This window comes from Macaca fascicularis, chromosome 4 (genome assembly GCF_037993035.2).
Source record: "Macaca fascicularis isolate 582-1 chromosome 4, T2T-MFA8v1.1".
Classification (NCBI taxonomy): Eukaryota; Metazoa; Chordata; class Mammalia; order Primates; family Cercopithecidae; genus Macaca; species Macaca fascicularis.
This window is the reverse complement of record NC_088378.1, coordinates 1,156,560-1,184,204: the sequence shown is the minus strand read 5'-3', so window position 1 is coordinate 1,184,204 and position 27,645 is coordinate 1,156,560. Positions and strand designations below refer to the sequence as shown.

The 27,645-nt window shown below is 46.1% G+C and overlaps 1 long non-coding RNA gene across 1 annotated transcript; it reads left to right on the top strand.

Annotated features, from left to right (window-relative positions):
• Positions 1-215: 215 nt before the first annotated feature.
• LOC135970378 (uncharacterized) lies at positions 216-26,428 on the top strand. The gene is made up of 3 exons (XR_010586056.2): positions 216-315; positions 25,887-26,008; positions 26,215-26,428. It is a non-coding gene; the product is annotated as an uncharacterized lncRNA (long non-coding RNA).
• Positions 26,429-27,645: the final 1,217 nt, after the last annotated feature.

Here is a 27,645-nt window from a genome sequence, read left to right as displayed (position 1 = left end):
GAAGCTGCCCTAGGCGGTGACTTGGGTGTTGATATGGTTCGGCTCTGCATCCTGCCCACATCTCAGGAGGAACTGTAATTCCCAGTGTTGGAGGAGGGGCCCGGTGGGAGGTGACTGGGTCACGGGGGCGATTTCCCCCTTGCTGTTCTCGTGATTGTGAGTGAGTTCTCATGAGATCTGGCTGTTTGAAAGTGTGTGGCACCTCCCCTTTCTCTCTCTCTCTCTTCCTCCTCCCACCATGTGAGACATGTCTGCTTTCCCTTTGCCTTCTGCTATGATTGTAAGTTTCCTGAGGCCTCCCAGTCATGTGGAACGGTGAGTCAGTTAAACCTCTTTTCTTTATAAATTACCCAGTCTCAGCTATGTCTTTATAGCAGTGAGAGAATGGACTAGTACAAGTGTTAACGACCCATATTAAATCAGCTGTCTTTAAACAGAAACGCACATAAAACAAGCTTACGGATTGATTGGTTGATGAAAGTGGGACCAGAGGCTTTCAAGAACTTTGCCAGAGGAGCGATGGTTCAGGACTCACTGACTTGATGTTGGCGGTGACTTGATGGAACATAATTACAGTGAGGAGCTGCCATCACTTTAGGATATCTCTTTCCTCATCCTTTCCATCTGCCTCATCGAGCTGCCAACTCACTGCTGAGTCAGCGCCACCCAGCAAAGATATTCCCAGACCCTGGACTTTCAGAAATGGTGTCAGATCATCAATATTTGTTGATTAGGCTGCTAAGGAGCAATAGATGGCTGACACGTAGCCTTCATCCGTTGAAGCAGGAGGCTGCACTAATGAACATGCTAGATCCCTCGACTGCTGGTCCTGGGGTCCTGGTGCACTCACCCTGTTGGTGTGGTCTCCCCTCTGGAGCCTGACCCTCTGTTGATCACCTGTAGTGTCTGCAACGCAGGGAAACAGCTGGGCAGGGTTCGTTAGAGACAGCTGCTTGTAGGAGGGACAGGACTTCCTCTGCAGGGACAGCACTCATGGGCACTGCTCGGGGACTCTCAACTTTCAGAATTCTGAAGGCAACCCACAAATGTTGAAAATGTTAGTGTTTCCCCCAATTTAACAAAAGTGGAAATACCAACTGGATGCAATACAAAAGCTTACAACTTCATTTTGTCTTTTTTTTTGAGACGGAGTTTCACTCTTGTTGCCCAAGCTGGAGTGCAATGGGACGATCTCAGCTCACGGCAACCTCCGCCTCCCGGGTTCAAGCGATTCTCCTGCCTCAGCCTCTCTAGGAGCTGGGAATACAGGCATGTGCCACCACACCCGGCTAATTTTGTAATTTTAGTAGAGACAGGGTTTCTCCATGTTGGTAAGACTGGTCTCGAACCCCTAACCTCAGGCGATCTGCCTGCCTCGGCCTCCCAAAGTACTGGGATTACAGGCGTGAGCCACTGTGCCTGGCCATTTTATCTTCTTCATTATTCTCTTCCAGATAAGGTTTCTGGCTGCATGAATACCATTGCCCCTCTTTCACCTCCAAACTCAATTACATAAACACTTTTGATTCATGTTTAGCCAGTGGTTATTAAGGTATCAAAGTCTTCTTGCCTCATCTTTTATAGAGAATCCCTTCCTGGGCAGAATGAGGCTGGCCTGAGTTCCCGTCTTCACAGAACTGACAATTTTGGCCTCTCCTTCCACCACTATCCTGGGTGTAGTGAGAATGAAGCTCTGACTTCTCAGCATTGGTGGTTGGCGTTTAAAAACCTTCACCTGGTTTCAGGACAGGCACGCCAGGGCTCCACACAAAGCTCTGCAGCCACACCCGAGGGCAGCCTGTTCTGTTGGCTGCACAGGGCCCTGCGTGTCTCTTGTCACGTGTAACAAATCTCTGAAACAGCAGCCGGCCGCACCCCAAACCCACAGGCCTGCTTGGCCACCACATTCAGCAGCTGTTACCTCTGCTCATCAATGGCCATTCAAACGGCTGCCTATTGATTGTGGGCCTAGAAAGGCACAGCTGAGCTCATTAAAAGACGTTTGTCATGGAGCCACAGGTTTCCATGTTGACCTTCTTGCCCTGGTTTTCATTCCTCCTTCTCTTCTCCCTACTCTGACATTCCTCCGACTCTCACTTTTGTTTGCAAACCTCTGGCAAAATACAGCATCATTCTTTTAAGTCGTCACAGTCATGGTGGCCTTTGTGCTCCGGCTCTCAGAACACGGGGTCAAGGACATGGAAGTCCCTTCAGGAGTGTGGGGAGGCTGGCTCCCTGCCTGTCCACCTGGGCAAGTCAAGGGCATGGAGGCCCCTTCAGGAGTGTCAGGAGGCTGGCTCTCCGCCTGTCCACCTGGGCCAATGTGATCCCCGAGCTGCAGCCTCAAATTCGCTTTGTGCATCTCAAGGCTGGGGAGGAGGCCTGTGTGGAGGTGCCGATGTCTGTGCAGGGACCATGGGACGCTGAGCGCAGGGCTGCTGTCTGGGGCCTTTAAATGAGAGAAGGGAGTGCTGGGGAAATAGGATGGGCCATCTTCCTGGAGAAGAAGAACCGGAGACCATAAATCCTGTTAGAAACCACGGACTCTGGGTGTTAGAGGCCACACAGCCTCAGTTGCAGTGGTGACAGTAAATCTCCTCTTTTAAAATCCTTTATCCTAAAAATTTTCACGCACATCTAAATGTAAAGAGAAAAGTAGAGTGACCCCATCACCCAGGTTCAAAAATCAGCAAAATCCTGCTACCCTGCCTCCAGCTGTGTCCCCACATACTTTAAAGCAAATCCCAGACAACGTGTAATCTCTTCCATCTATTTCACGTCTCTAACAAATAGGTTCTCTTCTTTACATCACCACAATAGAGTTATTTCACCTAATAATTAGCAATAATTCCCTAATGTCATGCAATACCCAGTCCATGTTCACTTTCCCTGGGGGCCTCTGAAGGTTTTTTGACCATGGACGTGGGACGTGTTTGTGTCGGACTCTGAACACGCCCAGCTGGCCTCTGGATGGCACGTCTCTGAAAGTCCTTCAGTCTGTAGCCGTTTTCTTCCTCTGTGAAGTGCATTTTAACTGAAGACACTGGGTAATTTTTCCTATAGAATTTTCTACATTCTGGACACCGCTGAGTGGGTCCTCGTTGCATCCTCCTCTCTTAGCTGTGTTTCCTAGAAATTGGTGGTTAGATCTAGGTGCCCTCTTTTTGGCAAGAATCCTCCCAGAGGGGTGCTCTCTGCTCTCTGCATCAGATCAGAAGGCAAATGAGGCCAGGCTGAGCACCCACAACTTCCAGCTTCTCAGGGCAGCAAGCTCAGGAAAACCCACGAGAGGCGGGTTCTGAGGAAGGGACAGTGTTGATGGAGCCGCCACAGCGAAGACACTTTCTGACACAGAAGCCCGTTGCACACAGTCCTCCCGTGGCCGACAAACGTTGTCAGAGCCCCTCCTTCTCCCCATCCGAGACGAGGCTTCGCGTCTACCCTCCTGGCCTGCTGGCTTCCCCTCGTGGTGGAGGTGGGCTGAAGTCTCCTCTGTCCCCTCCACGAAGTTGGCCTTGCTCATTCAGCTCCTCCCCTCCCTTCCCTCCTCCATCACCCCCTTGCTTTTCGTCCTCTCCCCCAGGCCACCAGGAGGTACCCCTGTCAGCTCCCAGGCAGAGCTTCTCAGTCATCACTGTCTTTCATCCTCCTTCTCGCTTTCTAAAGTCTCCATGACACACTCTGTTTACCTGACGCTTTTCTTGGGCCTTAATGTTGGCATTTCCCCAAATCCCATCCTTGACCACCTTGTCATCTACCTACACGTTCGTCCTGGTTATCACATTTATTCCCAGGACTCTAACTGAGAACTCAATGCTAATGGCTCCCAAGTCTATATAATTTCCCCAGCTCTCTGTCTTGAGATCCAGAGATATCTAAGAGTGCTGGATTTCTCTGCTTAGACAACACACGATAACTCAAACTTAAAATGTCCAATTCTGAGCTCATCTTCCTCTCCTTCAAGCCTGCTCCTTCCCCTGCCCTACACCCCGTGAAGGAGGATCTACTGGTATTTCAGACACAGCGAGCCTTGCAACCACTGGAGAATGTGTCCATTATGGAACTGACCAATAGTGGGAGCCCAGCCAGGAGCTCCTTTCTCTAGGGTGTGTGCCTGTGGGAATGCAAGGAGGGTCACTAGTGCCTGTGAGACCCTGGCAACTGGGGAGGAGGCCTGAGAGCCGCCGGGCTGTGTGTGGGAGCTCCAGCTCCGCCCATGCCCAGAGCACAGGGCAGAACACAGATGTTGGAGGGAATAAGCCCACAGTGGACCCAAGTCCTCTCCAAAGTGCAAGAGAGAAAATACTGTGCACCAAGACAGGGGGTGCGCACACACCTCTCCAGCGGCTTCGGGACTGAGTTTGCTGTGTGCAGATGTGAGTAACTCCAGCCCAGGCTGTTTTGCCTTCTCCCCAGAAGCCTGGAATAACGATACCACCAGAGGTTTGTTTTGCCAGTAGTTCTCCGTTTTTACGGTGAAGGACGGGGACCCTGTGCGCATGGAGACTTATCTCTGGGGAGGGTGAGGAAGGAACTCAGTCTTTCTGAATTTTATGACTTAGGTTTCTAAAAACCTTTGCAATAGAAAAATGTGTAGTTATAAAGAATAACATAGAAAAAGTAACATTAGGTGACTAAGGTGAAATGTGGACTGACAAATTCATTAGGGGCTTTTTAACTATTCAGTAAAATAAAGCAGTGAGGACTCTGTATCAGTTACCTGTTGATACTGTAATAAGTTACCACACATGTAGTGGCTTAAAACAACACAAACATATTGTCTTACGGTTCTGGAGAGCACAAGGCGAGCCTTGGTTCACTGGCCAAGTCAAGGTGCTGGCGGGCTGATTCCTGCTGGAGGCCTGACGGCATTGTGCCTTTCCTTGTTTTCCAGCTTCCGGGGGCCGCCGGGATGCTCCGGCCTGGCCCGTTTGTCTTCAAAGCCCATGACTCCAGCCTCTTCTGCTTCTGCTACCATGGGGCCTTCTCTCTGACCCCTCCCTCTTACAGGGACCCTGGTGATTACCCAGAGTAAACTGGGCCCAGGGTAATCCGGGATAATTTCCTGTCTCAAGGTTCTTAACTTAATCTCATTTGCAAAGTCCCTCTTGCCTCACAGGTCACAGAATCCTAGGTTCTGGGGATTAGGACGTGGCCATATTCCAGGGGAGGTTATGACTCGCCTACCACAAACATCATATCAAATTGGCATCTATGACTTCATAGATCTTAAATAACAACGGGTCCTTCCTGAGGCTGATTTCCACTCACTCTCGCCTCTTGTTAGAAACATTTTTGTGTTTCCTGTGCAGCAGCTTTTCCCCCTTGTAGCTGTCCTGCATCTGGCATCAGGTTTCCTTGTTTGCAGGCCTGCCCTGCTCCGAGTTCTGATCCAGAAAGAGCTTTGGGAGCTCCTTTTGGGGGCTCAGTGCCCTGTATCTGAGGAGGTAGCTTCTGGGGCCCTTGCCACTACCCGAAGTCTGTAGGCCCTGCTCCCCGGCTGCCTCCCGCCTGCTCTCCTGTGGCCCAGCCCTCCCCTTCGGGCACCCACCTCACCTTGCAGTAGTGAGGCCGGGACAGCCTTGTCCATCTCCCCTGCACTGCTCAGCAGAGCCTCTGGCTCCTCCCGGTTGCGCTGGCTCCTTCTCTGCTGGCCTCAGCTCCCACTTTTCCTCCTGTTTTTCCTCAAAAGTCACAGAGCTTTAGGACCTCCACAAGCTCTTGCAGGTGGGAAGGAAAGGGGCTGGAGTAAATCTGTTCCCACGTTCCCAAGGCTGAACGTGCAGCAAGGAGGTCACATTCCCTGTGACCCCTGAGTATCTCTGCCATTAGAGCAGGGCCACTGCCATGGGCCTCTGTGTCTGAGCCGCATCCCTGAGCCAGAGCCTAGAGGGACCTTCTGGAAACAGGAAACACTCCTTCCATGTCAGGTGGGTAAGAAGCACTGCGGTTACAGCGCCCGCCTCACCTCACTGTGCGGCAGCTGAAACTCAGTGCGAGGCCTGAGTTCTCTGTCTGTGAGTACCCTCCAGGTGCTCCTCAGTGTGCAGAGCCCTGCCTGTCACGAGATACTTGCAGGAATGAGGCAGGCGAGGCCTGTGCGGCTCCTGTGAGCCTCGGCCATGCCCGGTTCAGGTAGCTGGAGACGGGGCTTCCCACATCGTCTCTCACTTTGCTCCTCTCCTCTGAATAAAGGCAGCATGAAATGGGATCCCTCAGGAGCCCCTGATATGGTTTGGCTGTGTGTCCACACCCAAATCTCATTAGAATTGTGATTCCCCATGTGTGGAGGGAGGGACCTGCTGGGAGGTGATTGGATCATGGGGGCGGTTTCCCCCAGGCTGTTCTCGTGATGGTGTGGGAGTTCTCACGAGATCTGATGGTTTAAAGGTGGCGGTTTCCTCCAGGCTGTTCTCCTGATAGTGTGGGAGTTCTCACGAGATCTGATGGTTTAAAGGTGGCGGTTTCCCCCAGGCTGTTCTCGTGATGGTGTGGGAGTTCTCACGAGATCTGATGGTTTAAAGGTGGCGGTTTCCCCCAGGCTGTTCTCGTGATGGTGTGGGAGTTCTCACGAGATCTGATGGTTTAAAGGTGGCGGTTTCCCCCAGGCTGTTCTCGTGATGGTGTGGGAGTTCTCACGAGATCTGATGGTTTAAAGGTGGCGGTTTCCTCCAGGCTGTTCTCCTGATAGTGTGGGAGTTCTCACGAGATCTGATGGTTTAAAGGTGGCGGTTTCCCCCAGGCTGTTCTCGTGATGGTGTGGGAGTTCTCATGAGATCTGATGGTTTAAAGAGGGCAGTTTCCCCTGTTCTCTCTCTGCTGCTGCTTTGTGAAGAAGGTGCTTGTTTCCCTTTAGCCTTCCACATGAGTTTCCTGAGGCTTCCCCAGTCATGAACAACTAAGTCAGTTAAACCTCTTTCTCAATTACCCAGTCTCAGGTAGTACCTTTATAGCAGTGTGAGAATGGACTAATACTTTTCTGGATGACTTGGGGAATAACTCTAGAGTTTAGATTTGAAGACCTACCCTATGACAGTAAACACCCAAACTGTGAACTTGGTTTTCCTTAGACCAGGGCTCCAAATGTCATCTCTATGGGACACCCAAAATAGCACAGTGAGACATAGTACTGTATATTAAGATACAATTACATAGTTAATGATACTTGGTATAGTTTACAATACAAATTAGAGTTTAAGCACCTTTGTAAAGGAATAATTCTGAGGATGGTTTGTAGCTTTCACCAGTGTTTCAGGAGGATGTGTGACGTTAAATGTTTAAGAGTCTTGCTTTTGGCGCCTATCTCTTACATTTGAGTCTTCCCTAGGCCGGTGGTTACTACACTTCACTGTGTATTCAGATCACACACGTTTGTCAAATGCAGATTCCTGGGCTCTGCCAGGCCACAGATCTGGAATTAAGCAGGGCTTCTGATTTTAAGCAGGTGACAATAATGCCGATGTCTTTGGCTTGGCATACAGTTGACCCTTTTCCTGGGATGTGCCTGCGGGAATAGCAGGAACTGTGCTCATCACACCTCCCCGCGTGGCTCTGTGTCTCTGTGATGTCTGCAGAAGATGACAGCAGTTTCTGAGCGTTGAGAATCAATGGCATCCTGTTCAAAGAGCACGTGAATTCCAGGAAGATGTGAGCATTTAGACAACCCAGCCTGGAGCCCCGAGTCATGACGGACCAGTTGCGAAACAAAACACATGAGGAACCCCTGTGCTTCTTGCCCGCCATCTGTGGGCAGCAAGTCCCCAAGCAGGGAGCATGCGTCCACTTCCGGTGACTGTGCTGTGCCCACGACCGGGGACAAAAGACTCCCTGTGTGGGACACAGAGCTGGTGCTGGCCCTGAGGTAGGGATGGTCAGCAAGGAGCAGAGTGAGCCAGGGAGGGAGAGTGGGAGAGATCCTGAAGGAGTTAATTCTTCTCGCAGTCATGGTGCCCCATTCTACAGGCAGCATTGGTTGGAAGTGCCAGGAAAGATTAGTGTCTGCCTTCACTGGAGTCACCCACTTCTTTTAGCTGAGAGGACGCTGGGTTTTGACGCGCTGCGTTGTATAATCAGTAATGGATTGTTAATGTTCTGTAGGCTGTTTGTTTATCCTTGGATAAACATTAACCGAGTGTAGTCACATACATTAATACATGATGGTACCATCACACACATGTTCTCATGGGTGTGGACACCTCACTCCATCTGTCTCATGTCTACGTTTTAAATATTTAACAAGAAGAACGCAATGTTATGGGAAAGCAGCTCCAGATCTCGACACTTTGGCCTGAGGAAATCGTTTTGCCTCCTTATGTTTAGCTTCCTGCTTTTATTTTTAGCAACAATAAACACACACAAAGATACTCAGCTCTGAAAACCCGTTCTGCTCTGCTCTGTCTGTGTGACCCCCATCCTGGGTGTACCAGGGGTTTTGTGTCTCTGCAATCTGCTTTCCCAGCAATGGGGGGAAATCCAGTCATTCATTTGCATTTTTTCTATGCTGTCATCAAACCAGGGGCCATGCTGGCCTTGGCCAGTCTCTAAGGACGAATGCTGTGGACGCTCCAGAGGGCTGGGAGCAGCCCCAGGTCCTAGCTCTTGGCTGCACCCTCTTAGCACCACTAGCTTCATTCCGGTAGTGCACAGACTTGAGAGATGGCCCCATGCCCTTGTTCCAAACAACATAGCTGCAAACGGAATTAACGGGCGTCTTTACCCTGCACCTGCACACTTGGTGTGCCCTCAGTCTCTGTGATGTCTGCATGTGAGTGTGTGGGGTGGGTATGTGTTTGGGGGGAAGGTCGGAGTGCCAGACAAACTCTTTCTCAGGTTGGCCCTGAGTGAACCGTTGGCACACAGAGAATGTTCCCTTGGCACGTTCATACCCTCACAGCCGTGCACGCGGTCTTGGATGAGCACCTCCCTGTGTGTGCCTGGGCTGCCTTGAGGTGAGCAGTGGGCCAGTGAGGGTCCTTTGTAGCGACACACTGCAAACAAGCTGAGCTGGGGGCTGGGGCTGAGGGTCCCTTCTCTCCATCCCTCCCACCCTTTCTGGAACCTCCTTCATGGTCAGGTGCAAACATGCCTTTGCCTAGAGCTGCTCTGGCACTGCTCTGGCTTCTAGCTGAGTTCTCCTCCCTCTCACCCCCACCCCACAGCCTCCCACTCAGGCAGGGACAATGCCTCTCTGCGGGTCAGGCAGCAGCACAGGTTGCTGGCCGGGGCAGCCGTCACTCACCTCAAGGCCCAAGGACACATTCTTGGGGCTGAGAGCCCAAGGTCGCTGTGGTACTTGGGTCTTCAGTTAGTGGCCCAGCAGGCCATGGCCCCGCTTACCTGGCCTTCCTTCCTATCTTCCGAATTGGCTTCAGGACAACACTGTGTTTACATTGGGATAGGCTCCCTTGGCACCAGTAACACACATGCACACACACTCACACCCACACACGCTCACACTCACCACACACAAACACATATGCACACACGCTCACACTCACCACACACAAACACATATGCACACACGCTCACACTCACCACATAAAAACACACATGCACTCACACATGCACACACTCAGCACACACACACACCACACATATAAACACAGATGCACATACACTCTCTTACACACACACCACACACAAACACGTATGCACACACTTGCACACATACATCACACATATAAACACACATGCACACGGACTCACAAGCACACCCATCACACACAAACACATATGGACCCACATGCACACATACACTCACACCTACGCACAGGCACACACACAGTCATATACATGCACACACACATGTATGTGCACACACTCAAGCATTGACACACACAAGGCACATGCACACACACATTTTCATGCACACTCGCTCACACTTGCACTCCTGCACACCTGCACAAACACATGCACAGGCAGCCGAGGCTGGGCTGTGTCCAGTGCACATTGCATCCTGGTGATCACAGCTTCTCAGCTTCTCGAGGAACCCACAGAGTCCATGCCTCACCAGCATCCCCCATCCCCCCGCCCCCTCCCTGGTGCTTCTGTCCTCTGAAGCTGGGAGAGACAGGTCCACGGAGAGAACCTGTAGGGGACGTGCCTGAGGCCGCTCACCACAGCCAGACTGAGCTTCTGTCAGTGGCTGGGATTGGGGGCTGGTACAGAGGAGCCAAACAGGAATTGGACCCCAGCAACCCAGGCCCATGGCCATGGGCAGGTCATCCCTTTGCAGGTCACATTGGCCTCACCTGCAGATGGGTGATGAATCAAACACAGGGCATGGGAAGTACCAGTTGAGGAGGGATGTCAGTGTTGGGCACACTGCGGGGACAGTGGTCAATGACAAGCCTCTGATGAGTTCTGTGGCAGGACTCAGATGCCTGCCGGGTCTGAGCACAGATGCGTCTGTGCTCACCTGGTTTGCCACCGGGTGATAGCACGTGCACGGGCCAGTGCTTCTCAAGGTCTTGATCTTGCGGGGTGGAGTCACAGCTGGGCGGGTGCCTTGGGAGCCCCACCTCACACTCCTGCACCTGTGCCTTCAAGCAGGGTTTGCTGGAGCTGTGTCAGCAGGGCAGAGCCCCTGGACGTACAGTTCGGATTGGCTGTCTGCCAAAAGGTGCACCTGCTGGCAGCAGAGCTAGAAGCAGCAGTTCTTTTGAGCAGCAGGCATTTATTAAGTGCCTGCTGTGTGCAGGTGGACAAAAAAGCATTTGCTAATGAGAGAGTTACTCATCCAAACAAATATGCTTCTCAACTGCACACTTGTATTCGTCCAGGTTCTCCAGAGAAACAGTCCAATGGGATAGACAGACAGATAGATAGATGGATAATAGGTAAATCGACAGATAGATAGATAATAGGTAAATAGACAGGGTCAGTGGGTAAATAAATGGATGGATGGATGGATGGATGGATAGATGGATGGATAGACAGGCAGATAATGAGAGAGAAATAGACAGAGAGAAAGAGATTATTATAAAGAATTGGCTCCTGAGATTGTGGAGGCTGAAAAGTCCCAAGACCCGTAGTTAGCTTAAGATCCCAGGAAAGCCAATTCAGTTCAAATCCGAAGGCCAAAAAGACCAAGGTCCCAGCTCCAGTTGTCAGGCAGAAGTGCCCTCTTCCCTGGGGCACGGTTGGCCTCTTTGGTCTCTTCAGGCCTTCAGCTGAGCGGCTGAGGCCCACTCACATTGGGGAGGGTGGTCTGTTTTACTGAGTCTACCGATTCAAACGTCCATCTCATCCGAATGCACCCTTGCAGACTGAATCTCTCAACACCTCAACACAGTGTGGCCCAGTCAGGTTGACACACAAAATTCACCCTCACCTGCTCTGCCTCAGAGCCACACCATGGGGGCAGAGTTGACTCCGACTCCCTCAGCTCTCTCCTCTGCCCCCGGCTGCTGGCAGCTGCTGCCATCAAGGTTGTCCTGTGGGAGCTTAGGCTGTGTGCTTTCCCCAGACAGCTGAGTTTCAGGAAAACCCACATGGGGCCTTTCTTTTCTGTTGTCAAGGAGAGAAACCCGGTGTCATCCATGGGAAGAGGCAGCCATTGGCAGAATCCTGGGAGGGTCTGGCAGCTTCCCTGAATGCCACGGAGGCTAGGATTCGTCCCATAGCCCTGGCTCTCAGCCACCCTACCTTGCATGTCCACAGGGTCAGTTTCCGCATGCACCTGGTGTTGGACGGAGGGGACAAAACAGAAGCCCTCACGGGCCATGCCAGAGCACACAATGCCAGCACGGTTTGCCTCTGAGGCCCCATGGTCAGGGTCTGTCTGAACTACCCCAGGACCGGGCAAGATTTGACTCCAGGAGCACAGGGAAGTGCCTGGGAAGACTTGGTTAAACTAAAAACAAGCCACAGGTTGTTTCAATTCAAAACTGAATTTTTCAAAACATTTTAACATTTCTGAAATCAGAAAATTGACATGGCAAAATTAACGTCCTGATATGTAAAATGTGGAGGCCGGGTCGGATGAGGGGCAGCAGGTGCCAGCTGAGGCCCGGCTGTGCCACCAAGGCAGGAGGGGCCCCTGTGCAGCTGCAGGCAGCCTTGTGATGGGTGGGAGGGAGGCAGTGGATGCTTGCTGAGGGGCAGCAGGGATGTCTCCCTCCTTGTCCAGGCCTCATGGCCACACAGGGCTGGGTGCTCGCCACTCTGGCTATCATCCTCACCCAGGCAGACCCTGGAGCCTGGCCACACTGAATCCTGACATTAATTTCCTTAGATTAATGCTTCTGATAGAAGTTTTGTGATCTTCTAAGATGGATGGAGGGATTTGCTGGTCATATGCTAGTTAGTTACCAGTAAATGGTATATTTGATGTGCCAGGCACCCTGCCCAGTGAACGCATGGTGTATTCTTTGTTCTAAGTACTGGACGCACAAACGAAGGCACCTTTTTTGTCTTCTGCATTGTGATAGGTAAATGGATGATGCTTCTTTTAGCTAGGTGCTGTGCTGTACATGAAGGTCCCTTCCATGTGGTAGGTGCTCTGCTGGGTAACTAAAGGCACCTTCCTGTGCTAGGTGCGGTGCTGGGTACATGAAGCTACCTTCCTGTGCTAGGTGGTTTGCTGAGAAAATGTAGGTACCTTTTGTGTGACAGGTGTTCTGCTTAGTAAATGAAAGTGTCTAACATATGTTAGGTCCTGTGCTGGGTAAATGGAGGCAGTTTCCAGTAGCTCAGACCTGTGCTGGGTAAACGGTGGTAGCTTGCGTGTGCCAGGTCCTGGGCTAGGTAAATGAAGGCAGCCTCCAACAGCTAGGTCCTGTGCTAGGTAAAGAGCTTCCCTGTTCAGGTCTTGTGCTGGGTAAATGAAGGTAGCTTCCAGTGGTAGGTGCTGCACTGGGTAAGTGCAGGTGCCTTCCACATGCTCGGTCCTGTGCTGGGCAGTTGAAAGTGTCTCCCAGGTGCGAGGTGCTTTGCTCAGTAAACAAAGGCCCCTTCCACGTGCTGGGGAAATGACATCACCTTCCACGTGCTAGGTCCTGTGCCGGGGAAATGAATGGTGCCTTTCCTGTTTCCAGCCCTGTGCCAATTGTATTCAAATCTTCTGTCTTCATCTTTTTAGCAACCATGGAAGAATACAAGTATTTCCATTTTATATGCAAGGACGATGAGACTCAGGTGGTGAGGCTGGTACAGATTCCTCTTCTATCAGGCCTGCGAGGTTTTGTGTGGGACCCTCATGCTTTATACACAGGTTTTCCTGTCCCGCGGTTGTCTGTCAGGTTCTGGGAATTCTGAGCTGGAATGAGGCACTCCAGCAGCATCTTCCCAAGAACACAGAGCCCACCAAGCCTGCACAGCCCACACAGCACACGGAGCCCACCAAGCCTGCACAGCCCACACAGCACGGCCCCTCATTGCAGATCTGCTGCCCTCGCGGGTTTAGGCCTGGTGCTCCCCTCTCACAGGGCTGTGCCTCAGACCCCACATCCGCGCTGCAACCTGGAATGCACCTGCCACATGGTGTGAGAGGCATTTTCTGGGAGATGCCCAGGGTGGTACCTTCACTGGAAAATAGTGGCTACTGGGTCATGCTGAGGGGCCTTTAGGACATGGAGCTGCAGCAGCGGAGGGCTGGGCTTTGGTCCCATTTGACCCTCCCCCATGCTTCATCCTGAAGTCCTTTAATCTCGGTCTGATGTTTAAAGTCGGGACAGCCCCTTCTACATGACCTTGGCGAGTTCTGACAATCAGGTGAGCTGGTGTGTGTGGGAACAGCGCAGAGCTCTGTGAAATGTCAGGCGTCTTCCCGGCCACAGGGCATCATGGTCAGCGTGTTGCAGGGTCAGTTGACCACTTGGACACCTGGTTATGACCATTTCAGACTCTTTTGGAAACAATCTGCTTTTATTCCCATTAGCAAACAAACTTGCTCAGCGGTTTGATGTGACAAGCTACAGGCAGCGCCAGAGTGCGGTGTGCCAGCATGAGAGGGAGTGAGCAGGGGGCAGGTTTTCTCTGGAATCGTGCATTGTAGGAATAAATCACGTGTGTGTTTGCACCTTCTCACGCCTATGTGAAGATGAAACTTTAGTGCTTGAGGTTAAAAAGAATCCTGATGAAGGAGTCTGGCTCTTTCCTCCCTGGTCTAGAAAACAGTTTCCCGTGAAGGACCAGGGACTGCAGATTTTCGGCTTCAGGGCCCCACGGCCTCCACCCCCGCCACGCAGCTCTGTGGCTGTAGCCTGAAAGCAGCTGCAGCTGCCGTGCACAAGGGGCGGCTCTGGGCAGGAAACCACTTGCGAGCTGCCCCGCGGCTGGGGCGTCCCACAGAAGGAGCAGTGGGTTCTGTCCCACTGTGCTGCCTGCCAGGGATTTCCACCATGAGGGTGAATCACGAGGGCTTCTCGTGGCCTGGTCTTACCTGCCTCTCTTGCATGCAGGCTTTTTTTCTTTTTTAAACAAGGAAAGAATAACTTTATTGTATTTATTTATTTATATATTTATATATATATTTATTTATTTATTTTTGAGACGGAGCCTAGCTCTGTCGCCAGACTGGAGTGCAGTGATGGGATCTCGGCTCACTGCAGCCTCTGCCTCCTGGGTTCAAGCGACTCTCCTGCCTCGGCCTCCCGAGCAGCTGGGACTACAGGCGCCTGCCACCGTGCCCAGCTAATTTTTGTATTTTTAGTAGAGATGGGGTTTCACCATGTTGGCCAGGATGGTCTCGATCTCTTGACCTTGTGATCCCCCCTCTCGGCCTCCCAAAGTGTTGGGATTACAGGCGTGAGTCATGTGCCCGGCCTATAAGCATTTATTATAAGCATTTATTTCCAACACCAAGGTTGCCATATTCAGTGATATAAACATTGGTTCTGGATGGTGGAAAATGTTATGGCCGTGGGATAAATTTATTGTTAAATTTATTCAGACCAGAGGGAAGGTGAAGCCTGTGTCTCCTTGCTCTCACCCACGGGAAATGGAGGGGAGGCTGCCAGGGAGGCTCCATGGGCACCTCCCTGGGGCCCTAGAGAGGTACGGCTGGTGGGAGGCAGTCATTTCCAGGCTGTGGTGTGAACCAAGATATTAGCATAGGCACCGTGTGAGGCTCAACTGTCTACCCAGGCAGTGGAAAAGGAGTTTTCAACAGAGACGCAGCAGACCTGGAGCTTTAAAAGATTTCAAGTCTCGGCTGGGCTCAGTGACTTATGCCTGTAATCCCAGCACTTTGGGAGACCAAGATGGGTGGATCACAAGGTCAGGAGTTTGAGACCAGCCTGGCCAATATGGTGAAACCCTGCCTCTACTAAAAATACAAAAATTAGTCCCAGCTACTCAGGAGGCTGAGGCAGGAGAATGGCGTGAACCCAGAAGGCAGAGTTTGCAGTGAGCAGAGAATGCACCATTGCACTCCAGACTGGGTGACAGAGTGAGACTCCATCTCAAAAAAAAAAAAAAAAAAAAAAGATTTCAAGTCTCTATGATCCAAAACAGTGCTTTCCCAGCTACGTTTGCCACATCCATCCTTTCTGCAGTGTTCGTGGGACTGTCTCTGTAATGGCCACAGATCTGCTTCTGGAGGTTCTACCTTATTACATTGGTTTTTGTTTGTTTGATGGTTGATTTCTGTAACAACACCACTCTTTTTATTTTTATGGCTCTGTAATATGTATTTCATATTTGATAATGCAAATCTTCATATTTTTCCAAATTATTTTATCTATACTTTTACAAACATTTAAAAAGAATTCTTTTTTTTATTTTTTAAGAGACAGGTTCTCACTCTGTCACCAAGGCTGGAGTGCAGAGGTGTGATCAGAGCTCAAGGCAGCCTCAACCTCCTGAGCTCAAGTAATGCTTCTGCCTCAGCCTCCCAAGTAGCTGAGACTATAGGCACACGCCACCACACCCAGCTAATTTTTTTATTTTTATTTTTTGTAGAGACAGGGTCTCCCTACATTACCCAGGCTGGTCTCAAACTCCTGGCCTTAAGTGATTCTCCTGCCTCAGCCTCCCCAAATGCTGGGATTATAGGCATGAGCCACTGTGCCTGGCCTTAAAATTAAATTAAATTTAAAACTTATTGCATGTAAAATTGCCATACTAACAATGTTATTTTGTTCTACATAAGATCCCAGTGTTTCATCATTTATTCAGGTTTTTCATCACTTTATTTATGTATTTGATGTGCTATAAATGTACTTGGTTTCAGGCTAAATGGGATAATTTAATGCATTCACATATTTTGTAAAGATCAAATCAGTGCACTTGGGATATCCACCACCTTAAACATTTGTCTTTTCTTTATTGCTAGAACCATTAAAATTCTTCTCTTCAAGCTATTTTGAAATATACAATAGATTATTGTAATCTATAGTAAACCTACCAAAAACTAGGTGTTATTTCTTCTTTCAAACTGTACATTTGTATCCACTAATCGACTTCTCTTCATTCCTACACCCCTTGCCCTTCCTGGTCTCCAGTAACCACTACTTTCTATCTTCATGAGATCTACTATTTTAGCTACTGTCTTTCTGTGCCTGGCTTGTTTCACTTAACATAATGGCCTCCAGTTCCATCCATGTTGCTGGAAACAACAGAATCTCATTCCTTTCTCTGGCTGAACCACATTCCATTGTGTATATGTGCCACCTTTTCTTCTTCCATTCTTCTGACCGTATTCCATTGTGTATATGTGCCACCTTTTCTTCTTCCATTCTTCTGTCAGTGGGCACTTAGGTTGATTCTCTGTTTTGGCTACTGTGGATAGTGCTGCAATAAACATGGGAGTGCAGAGATCTCCTCAATATCCTGATGTCCTTTCTTTTGGGTGTACACTCAGTAGTGGAGTAGATGGATTGTATGGTAGTTCTATTTCTAGTTTTTTGGGGAACCTCCTTGCTGTTCTCCATGGGGGCCTGTACTAACTTACATGCCCACCAACAGTGTCTGAGGTTCCCTTTTTTCTCTCCAGTATTTGTTACTGTCTGTTTTTAATAAAATCAGTTTTAACTGGGGTGAGATGGTACCTCATTCCAGTTTCGATTTGCATTCCCATGATGATTAGTGATGTTAAGCATTATTTCATATACCTGCTGGCCATTTGTCTGTCTTGTCAAATGTCAAGAAATAGACATTTCTTGAGAAATCAAATTATTGGATTTTTTTCCTATAGAGTTGTTTGAGTTCCTTACGTACTGGGGTTGTTAATCCCTTGCCAAGTGATCAGTTTCCAAATATTTTCTCCCACTCTGTGGTCAACCTTTGTCTTCACTTTGTTGATTGTTTCCTTTGCTGTGCAGAAGTTTGATGTGATCCCATTTGTCGTGTTTTTTTAAATTTATTTTTTATTTTTATTTTTGAGATGGAGTTTCGTTCTGTTGCCTGAGCTGGAGTGCAATGGTATGATCTCGGCTCACTCCAACCTCCGCCTCCGGGGCTCAAGCGATTCTCCTGCCTCAGCCTCCCAAGTAGCTGGAATTACAGGCGCCTGGCACCATGCCCGGCTAATTTTTGTATTTCTAGTAGAGACAGGGTTTCGCCATGTTGGCCAGGCCGGTCTCGAACTCCTAACCTCAGGTGATCCACCCACCTTGGCCTCCCAACATTTGTCAATTTTTGCTTTGGTTCTTTGCGCTTTTGAAATCTTACCCCAAAAATCTTTGCCCAGACCAATGTTTTATATCATGTCCCCCATGTTTTCTTGTAGTCATTTCATAGTTTCAGGTCTTACATTTAAGTCTTCAATTTTGATTTGACTTGCGTGTGTGCTGAGAGACAGGGGCCTAGTTTCTTCTGCATATAATTATTCAGTTTTTCCAGCATCACTTACTGAAGAGACAATCCTTCCCCCATTGTGTGTTCTTGGTGCCCTTGTTGAAAATCAGTTGGCTGTAAAGGCACAAATTTATATCTGGGTTCTCTATTCTGTTCTATTGGTCAATATGTCTGTTTTTATGCTGGTACCATGCTGACTCATTTACAATAGCTTTGTAGTAAATTTTGAAGTCAGGCAGATGCCTCCAGCATTGTTCTTTGTGCTCAGGATTGCTTTGGCGATTCAGAAGCTTTTGTGGTTCCATATACATTTTAGGGTTTTTCACTTCTGTGAAGAATGTCATTGGCATTCTGATAGGAATTGCATCGACCCTGTAAATTGCCTTGGGCAGTGTTGTCATCTTAACAATATTAATTCTTCCATAGTCCTGGATAACTTCAGATAATCCATGAGCATGGAATATTTTTCCGCTTTATGGTGTCCTCTTTAATTTCTCTCATCAGTGTTTTATAGCTTTCTTTTTCTAGGTCTTTTACTTCTTTGCTTAAAGAAGTGATTCCTAGCTATTTTATATTCTTTGTAGCTATTGTAAACAGCATTACTTTCTTGGTTTCTTTTTCTGATTTTTCACTATAGACGTAAATAAATACTACTGACTTTTGTATGTTGATTTTATAACCCACAACTTTACTGAATTCACTTATCAGTTGTAAGAGTTTTTTTTTTGTTTTTTTTTTTTTGGTGGAGCCTAGGTTTCTCTAGGTATAAAATCGTGTCATCTGCAAACAAGGCTAATTTTACTGTTTTCCTTTCCAAATTGGATTCCCTTTCTTTTTCCTGTCTGATATGCTCTGGCCAGAATTTCTAGTACTATGTTGAATAAGAGTAGTAAAAATGGGAATCCTTGCATTGTTCCAGATCTTAGGAAAAAGGCTTTCAACTCTTCCCTGTTCATCATGATGTGAGCTGTGGGTTTTCATTTATGGACTTTATGATTTTGAGGTATGTTCCTTCTATATCCAGTTTGATTAGGGTTTTCATCATAGAGGGATGTTGAATTTTATCAGATCTTTTTTGATATTTATTGAAATGATTATATGGTTTTGGTCTTGGTTCTGCTAATGTGATGTATCATGTTTATTGACTTGCATATGTTGAACAATTATTGCATCCCTAGGATGAATCACAATTGTTTATGGTGAATGATCTTTTTAATGTGTTGTTAAATTCAGTTAGCTAGTGTTTTGTTGGGAACTTTTGCATTTATATTCATCAGTGATATTTGCCTATAATTTGGTTTTATTGTTTCCTTGTCTGGTTTTAGCATCAGGGTAATGCCATCCTTGCAGAATGCATTTGGAAGTATTCCCTTCTCTTCAGTCTTATTGAAGAGTTTGGGTGAAATTGACATTAGTCCTTTTCAAAAAAAATTTGTGGGCACATAGTAGATGTATATATTTATGGGGTACATGAGATGTTTTGATATAGGCATGCATTGCATAATAATCACATCAGGGAGAATGGGGTATCCACCACTGAAGCATTTATCCTTTACATTACAAACAATCCAATTAAATTCTTTAGTTATTTTTAAATGTACAATTAAATTATTATTCACTATAGTCATCCTGTTGTGGTATCAAACAGTAGGTCTTACTCATTCTTTCTAGCTATTTTTTTGTACCCATTAACCATCCCCATCTAGCTCCCACCCCCACACACCTCCCCACTACCCTTCTCAGCCACTGGTAACCATCTTTCTACTCTCTATCTCCATGAGTTCAATTGTTATGACTTTTAGGTCCGGGAAATAAATGAGAACATGAGACATTTGTCTTTCTGTGCCTGGTTTATTTCACATAAGATAATGATTTCCAGTTTTGATCATGTTGCAAATGACAGGCTCTCATTCTTTTTTTTATGGCTGAAGAGTATTCCTTTGTGTATATGTACTATATTTTCTTTATCCATTCATCTGTTGATGGACACTTAGGTGACTTCCAGATCTTGGCTATTGTGAACAGTGCTTCAGCAAATATGAGAGTGCAGATATCTCTTCAATGTACTGATTTCCTTTCTTTTAGGTACACACACAACAGTGGGATTGCTGGGTCATGTTACAGCTCTATTTTCGGTGTTTTTGAGGAAGCTACAAACTGTTCTCCATAGTGGTTATACTAATTTACATTCCCACCAACAGTATACGAGGGTTCCCTTTTCTCCACATCCTTGCCAGCATTTGTTATTGTGTGTCTTTTGGACATAGCTATTTTAACTGGAGTGAGACAGTATCTCATTGCAATTTTGATTTGCATTTCTCTGATAATCGATGATGTTGAACATCTTTTTGTGTGCCTGTTTGGTATTTGTAGGTCTTCTTTTTTTTTTTTTTTTTCTGAGATGGAGTCTTGCTCTGTTGCCCAGGCTGGAGTGCAGTGGCAAGATCTCGGCTCAGTGCAAGCTCCACCTCCTGGGTTCACACCGTTCTCCTACCTCAGCCTCCCGAGTAGCTGGGACTACAGGTGCCCGCCACCATGCCTGGCTAATTTTCTGTATTTTTAGTAGAGATGGGGTTTCACCATGTTAGCCAGGATGGTCTTGATCTCCTGACCTCGTGATCCTCCCACCTCAGCCTCCCAAAGTGCTGGGATTACAGGTGTGAGCCACCACACCCACCCTGTCATTTGTATGTTTTCTTTTGAGAAACATCTATTCAAATCTTTGCTCATTTTTGGATTGGATTGTTCGATTTTTTTCCCTGTAGAGTTGTTTGAACTCCTTATATATGCTGGTTATTAATCACTTGTCAGATGGATAATTTTCAAACATTTCCTCCCATTCTGTAGGTGTCTCTTCATTTTGTTGATTGTTTCCTTTGCTGTGCAGAAGCTTTTTAGCTTGATGTGATGCCATTTGTCTATTTTTGCTTTGGCTGTCTGTGCTTTTGAGATCTTACCCAAAAAATCTTTGCCCAGACCAATGTCCTATACCATTTTCCCAATGTTTTCTTCTAGTAGTTTCCTAGTTTCAGGTCTTAGATTTAAACCTTTAATCCATTTTGATTTGATTTTTGTATATGGCAAGAGATAGGGGTCTAGTTTCACTTTTTAACATGGATATCCTGTTTTCCCAGCACTATTTATTGAAGAGACTGTTTTTTCCCCAATGTATGTTCTTGCCACCCTTGTTGAAAATTAGTTCACTCTAGGTGTTGGATTTGTTTTTGGATTCTCTATTCTGCTCCATTGGTCTATGTGTCTGTTTTTATGCCAGTACCACACTGCTTTGATAACCATAGCTCTGTAGTATAATTTGAAGTCAGGTATTATGATTCCTGCAGTTGTGTTCTTTTGCTTAGGATAGGTTTGGCTCTTCTGGGTCTTTTGTCATTCTATATAAATTTTAGGATTGTTTTTTTCTATTTCTGAGGAATGTCATTGGTATTTTGATATACATTGCATTGAATTTGTAGATTGCTTTGGGTTAGTATGGACATTTTAATAATATCAATTCTTCCAATCCATGAACATTGAATGTCTTTTTATTTTTTGATGTCCTCTTCAATTTCTTTCTTCTTTAAGTGTTTGATAAAACTCAGCAGTGAAGTCATCACGTCCTGGGCTTTTCTTTGATAGGAGACTTTTTATTTTGGCTTCAATCTTGTTACTCATTATGGGTTTATTGAGATTTTATACATTCTATATAGTTCAATCTTGGTAAGTTGTATGTGTCCATAAAGTTATCCACTTCTAAGTTTTCTAATTACTTGACATATAATTGTTCACAGTAGTATCTAATGATAGCTTTTATTTCTGTGGTCTCAGTTGTTATGTCTCCTTTTTCATTTCTGACGTTATTTATTTGGATTTTCTCTCTTTTTCTTAGCCTAGACAAAATTTTGTTGATTTTGTTTATCTTTTCAAATAACTACCTTTTTATTTCATTGATCTTCTCTATTTTTTTTTTAAGTTTCATTTACTTCTGCTGTAATCTTTCTTTGCTTTTTTTCCTTATACTAACTTTGGGTTGGCTTTGTTCTTGCTTTCCTCATTCCTTAAGGTGCATTGTCAGGCTGTTTATTGAAAGTCTTTCTACTTTTGCGATGTATGTGTTTATTGCTATAAATGTTCCCCTTAGCACTGCTTGTGCTGCATCCCATAGATTTAGGTATGTTATATTTCCATTGGCACTTGTTTCAAGGAATTTTTAAGTTTTCTTCTTAATTTCTTCATTGATCTATTTGTTATTCAGAAGCTTGTTGCTTGGTTTCCATGAGTTTGTGACATTGCTGAGGTTCTTCATGTTACTGATTTCTAGTTTTATTCCATTGTGATCAGAAAAAAATACTTGATATGATTTCTACTCTGTTCAGACTTCTTTTGTGGTCTAAGATATGGTCTATCCTGGAGAATGTTTTATGTTCTGATGAAAAGAATGTGTATTCTGTAACAGTTGGGTGAAATGTTCTGTAAATGTCAGTTAAACTTATTAGGTCTAGAGTGTAGTTTAACTCTGATGGTTCCTTTTTGATTTTCTGTCTGGATGATCTGTGCATTACTGAAAGTGGGGCATTGAAGTACCCTACTACTATTGTAATGTCATCTGTCTCTCCCTTTAGATCTATTATTGTTTGCTTTACATACTTGGGAGTTCTGGTGTTGGATGCATAGGTATTTATAATCATTATATCCTCTTGAGGAATTGACTTCTTTATGATTAAATATTTACCTTCTCTGTCTCTTTTTATAGGTTTTGATTTGTAGTCTATTTTATCTGATATAATTATAGCTATCTTGCCTTTCTTGTTTTTGGTTTCTAGTTGCATGGAATATGTTTTTCCATACCTTCACTTTCAGTCTGTGTGTGCCTTTATAGATGAAGTGGGTTTCTTGTAGCAACATATAGCTGGTTTGAGACCAGCCTGGGCAACATGGTGAAATCTATAAATAAATCTATAAATCTATAAAACATACAAAAATTATCTGGGCATGGTGATGTGTACCCATAGTCCCAGCTACATGGGAGACTGAGGTGGGTCAATCACCTGAGTCTGGGAGGTTGAGGCTGCAGTGAGCTGTGATCACACCATTGCACTCCAGACTGGGTGATAGAGTGAGACCGTGTCTCAAAACCAACCAACCAAACAAAAAGCCCAAACATATAGTTGGGTCTTATTTATTTGTCCATTCAGCCACTCTATGCCTTGTAACTGGAGTATTCAGTCCATTTACATTCAGTGTCATTATTGATAAGTAAGGACTTACTACTGCCATTTTGTTGCTTGTTTTCTGGTTATTTTGTAGCTCCTCCCTTCCTTTCTTCCTGTCTTCCTTTTTAGTTAAATGGTTTTCACTGGTAGGATGTTTTAATTTGTTATTTATTTTTAGTGAGTCTATTATAGGTTTTTGCATTATGGTTTTCATGAGGCTTACACAAAACATCTTACAGTTATTTTAGAGATGACAAGTTATTTTAAAGAGATGACAACTTTTCTTAAATCACAAGGAAAATAATAGAAACAAACAAAAAATGAAGTCTACATTTTAGGTCTACCCCCTCCCCAGCTGGCTTTTAGTTGTCTCAACTTATTTATTTTTATACTGCTTATGTCTTCATAGGTTGCTGTAGCTATTGTTGTTTTCGATAGATTTTTCTTTTGAGCTTCATACTAGAGTTATGAGTGGATTTCACACAACAGTTGCTGTATTAGAGTTCTGGGTTTGTCCATGTACTTAATCTTACCAGTGGGTTTTCTATCTTCAGTTATTTTCCCAGTAGTTTTTTTTTTTTCTTTCAAATTGAAAAACTCTCTTTAGCATTTCTTGTAAGACTGGCCTGGTGCTAGTGAATTATTTCAACTTTTTTGGGGGAAAGTCTTTATCTCTCCTTCATACTTGAAGGATAACTTTGCTACATAGAGTATTCTTGGATGGAAGTGTTTTCTCTTTCAGCACTTTGAAAATGTCATTGCACTCCATCTAGGTCTGTGTGGTTTCTGTTGGGAATGTTATTGACAAATGAATTGGAACTCCTTTATATATTATTTGCTTCTTTTCTCTTGCTGGTATTAGAATTCTCTTTGTCCTTGAACTTTGAGAGTTTGATTACCGTATGCCTTGGGGAAATCTTATTTGGGTTAAATCAGTTTGGTGTTCTCTGACCTTTCTGTACCTGAATACTTATATCTTTCTCGAGTTGTGGAAAATTTTCCGTTATTATTTATTCAACTAAGTTTCTACCCCTTGCTCTTGCTCAACCCCCTGTCTAACACCAGTAATTATTAGATTTGGTCTCTTGAGGTCATTTGCTATATCTTGTAGGAGATCTGTGTTTATTTTTTTCTTGTGTTCTCCTCTGTGTATTTTCAAATAGTCTGTCTTCCAGCTTACTGATTCTTTCTTCTGCTTAGTCCATTCTGCTATTGAGAGACTAATTTTTTTTAGTTCAGCAAATGTGTTTCTCGGTTCCAAGATTTCTGTTTTATTTTTAAATTTTAAACTCTTTGTTAAATTACTCTGATAAAATTTTGAACTTCTTTTCTGTATTATCTTGGAGATGACTGAATTTCCTTAAAACTACTCTTTTGACTTTTTGGTCGGAAAGCTGGCATATGGATCTCTCATTAGGGTCAGTTTTTGTTTCTTTTATTTCATTTTGTCTTTGCTTTGTCCATTTGAGGAGATCATGGCTCCTTCTTTACTGTTGTTTCTTGTGGGTGAACATCTATGTCTTTGCATTGAAAGGACTGGTTATTTATTCCAGTCTTCTCTACCCAGCTTTATTTTGTTATTATTGAATATATTTGCTTAGAGGTTCCTTACCACTAAACTACTGCATCCCTTATGGCTTCAAGAGGTGCCCTAAACCCAGTTTTGCCTCAGCTCTAGCAAAGGATTAGAACACTGCTGTTTCTGGATGGGAGAGGTCCCGAAAGGGATATCCCAGCAGTGTGGGAAGCTGGCTTAGGGGTTTGTGCCCAGGAGGCTTGTGGGACAAACTTCCTACAGCCTGGTGCTGCTGAACAGCCACTCTGGTTTGGCAACTCCTGTGACTGAATTACAGAACAAAGTTTCCGGGACTGAGTTACAGAGCAGAGTTTCCAGGGCTGGGTGTGGGAATCCTGCTTGTCTCCTTTGTCTCTGGCTGTCCTCAGGGATATTTCTCCCTTCGGGCACTCATGATGCTTCCTGTGGGTTAAGAGAGGGACAGATCTCCTGCTAGCGAACCCAAGATGGTGGGGAAGCTATTTGCCTACATCAATTTCACCTTTTCCAATGTAGAAACAGTGAGATGGGGGAAATGTTCATGTGCTTGGTACTGGGCAGAATAGGAAGAGGGGTGTCACGGATGAGGAAGTCCAATTCTCCTACCATCTGCTCACAGCTTTTTCACTTCTCTGTGGCCCCAGGAATGGTTTTATTGTTGTATTTGATTTCTGGGATATTTCTGGTGAGAATCTCAGCACTATATATTTGTTTTAGGCTTTGTGGGTTTGGAGAGGAGTGAATCCAGCTTGTTTCTATGCTACCATCTTGGAACTCAAGTCCTTTTATACAGGTTCTTTAAAAAGTTGTGGAATCCACAACTTTTCCTCCAGGGATAGCAAATGCCCTCTAACTATTGTTCAAGTTTCCATAAATTGGCAGTGCCCCCTGGGATCCTGTGATGAGACGAGATGTCATAACCGATTAGCAATGTCTGCCAAGAGTGTGAGTGGTGCAGGCAGTGGTATGTGTGCTGAGGATTTGCCATCTGGGCTCAACTGCTTCAGATCTCTGAGTCTGATCCTGTCAACCTAACTAAATAACTTTCAAGACCAAGAAGAATGGGCCTTATGAGACAAGACTGATATAATGAGATTGAATTTCGAAAAACATGCCTGAACTTTGGGGGGAATTAAATGAGTACAGTTCCTTTACACAGGCGGCTTTGGAAGGCTTTAGTCTTGTGCCAGTGAGGCTAGCTTTGCTTGGACATTTTTGGAGTGCTCTTTTAGAATTGCTGATTAACAATGGACCACAAAAAACATGGTTTTCAATCATTTATGGTCTCATCTCACTTTTTGCTTCATATGCCATTACCCTGCCTTATCATTGCTGTTCTCTGGGCTTGATCCCATTTAACTCTTGTTTGTATCCTGAATCAGATCTGTCCTAACAAAACGACGATGTATCTCCTCTGAAAGTGCCAAGAAGAACTTGCAGGCCCTGAAGGCCACACGGAAAAGGAAATTCCCAACATCTAAACACAGGGAGCATCACTAGAAGGGTGAGTGCCTTCCCAAGTAGTCCTGGTAAGGAGGAGACTCATCTGCTGCTGCACCATGGGTGTTGGTTTGAAGCCAGTTCTGTTACTCTCAATCTGTGCCTGGGCCGCCTCTAAAGAGCCACACATCACCCACACCTGGTGGTCCTCTTGCTGACCACTCGATCTTGCTAAAGTCGTTTTCACGTACATTGATTTTGTCTCCTTAGTCCTCCACGGGAGCCAGGTGGATGCACTGGCGCAGCCTCCCCTGCTGCCCGACTCTGTGCCTGTGAGCCTGGGGTCTTTGTCAGTTACCGGCTGCTCCTCATTCTACCTGAGGCCAGACTCCACTCCTGGAACTGGGGCTGCAGCTTTTCTCTGGAGGATCCCATCCCTTGTTCCTCAGCTCCAGCCCTGAGAGTCATCTGTGCTCATGCAGCAGTCCCAGGTTAGAGACCTGCTTCCCCTTAGGCCCAGCCCCACCAGAGGAGCCCCTGCAGCTGCTTCCAGTGGCCTGGGCTGCAAATCCTGAATACCTATTTGTTCAGACTACTAACGTCTCTGCCCATGGAAAAGACCAAAGCAATCTCATGGCTGATTTTCTTCCTGGGCTGGTTCCATATGCCAGGGCCCCTGGCTTTTCTTTAGCTGATTCTGATTCATGGAAAAGGGTGAAAGGAATTTCTCCAGGCACTTTTGGAAGGAGCCCCAGCTGTGGAAACCTTCCCTGAACAACCAGACCACCAGCAAGACCTCACATGGCCTGCAGTGCTGGAGGAGCAAACGGCCTGGTGGTGGCACCCCCTGAGGTGTGCCCCGGGGCAGGACACAGAATGGTGCAATATATTATTACCGAGGCCAGGCTCAATTTTCCTTTTAATTTTTTCCCACTGGATAGAAAAATCCCTTTCTTTGTATTTGGAAGGCTTAACTTTAATCTCATGTTCCCCTTTTAGCTAATGATGTGGTACACCTTGCAAGAAACAGAAGTTCATATGAATTCTTCAGCGTCTGAGTAGGGGAGAGCTGGATTTTAAAGGAAATTTGTAAATGATTTTTATCATTAATTGAAATTTCATTCCTAGATGCTCTTCGTTGTCTTTTTGCTCCTCTTTGTCACACAGACATACACAACCAGGCCATGGCTACTATTCAGAAGCCGCCTTGCCTGGAGTATCTCAAAGCAGCATTTGACCCTTGCGGAGCGTTCCGTGCATGAGTCCTGCATCCAGACACCTGCCTTGTGCTTTCCTCAAACGTACTCATTTAATCCTCAGGAGAGTCCCACGAGGTAAGCAGCTTTAGCATTCCTGTTTTACAGATGGAAAAACTGAGGCACAGACCAGCTGTCACATTTCCAGGCTGTCTGGGGCCAGAGTCTGTGCCCTGACCCCCGTGCCACGGAGCTCTGGTGAGCCCTGCATCCCCCGCTGCTGCCTCACACACTTCGATTTCTCCTCCACAGCTTTCTCTCAGCTACTCCAGGGTCCCAACCCCATTTCTGTCTTCTTTCTGCAGTTGGAAATGGTCATTGTTTCACGAATGCAGGGCTTTCACACCAGGTATTTAGAAGCCCTTAATGAAGGAATCCATTCCAGAAGATAACACATATGGGCTTTTCTGGTAGAACAGAAAGAATTATTTAGTGGTCAGAGAGA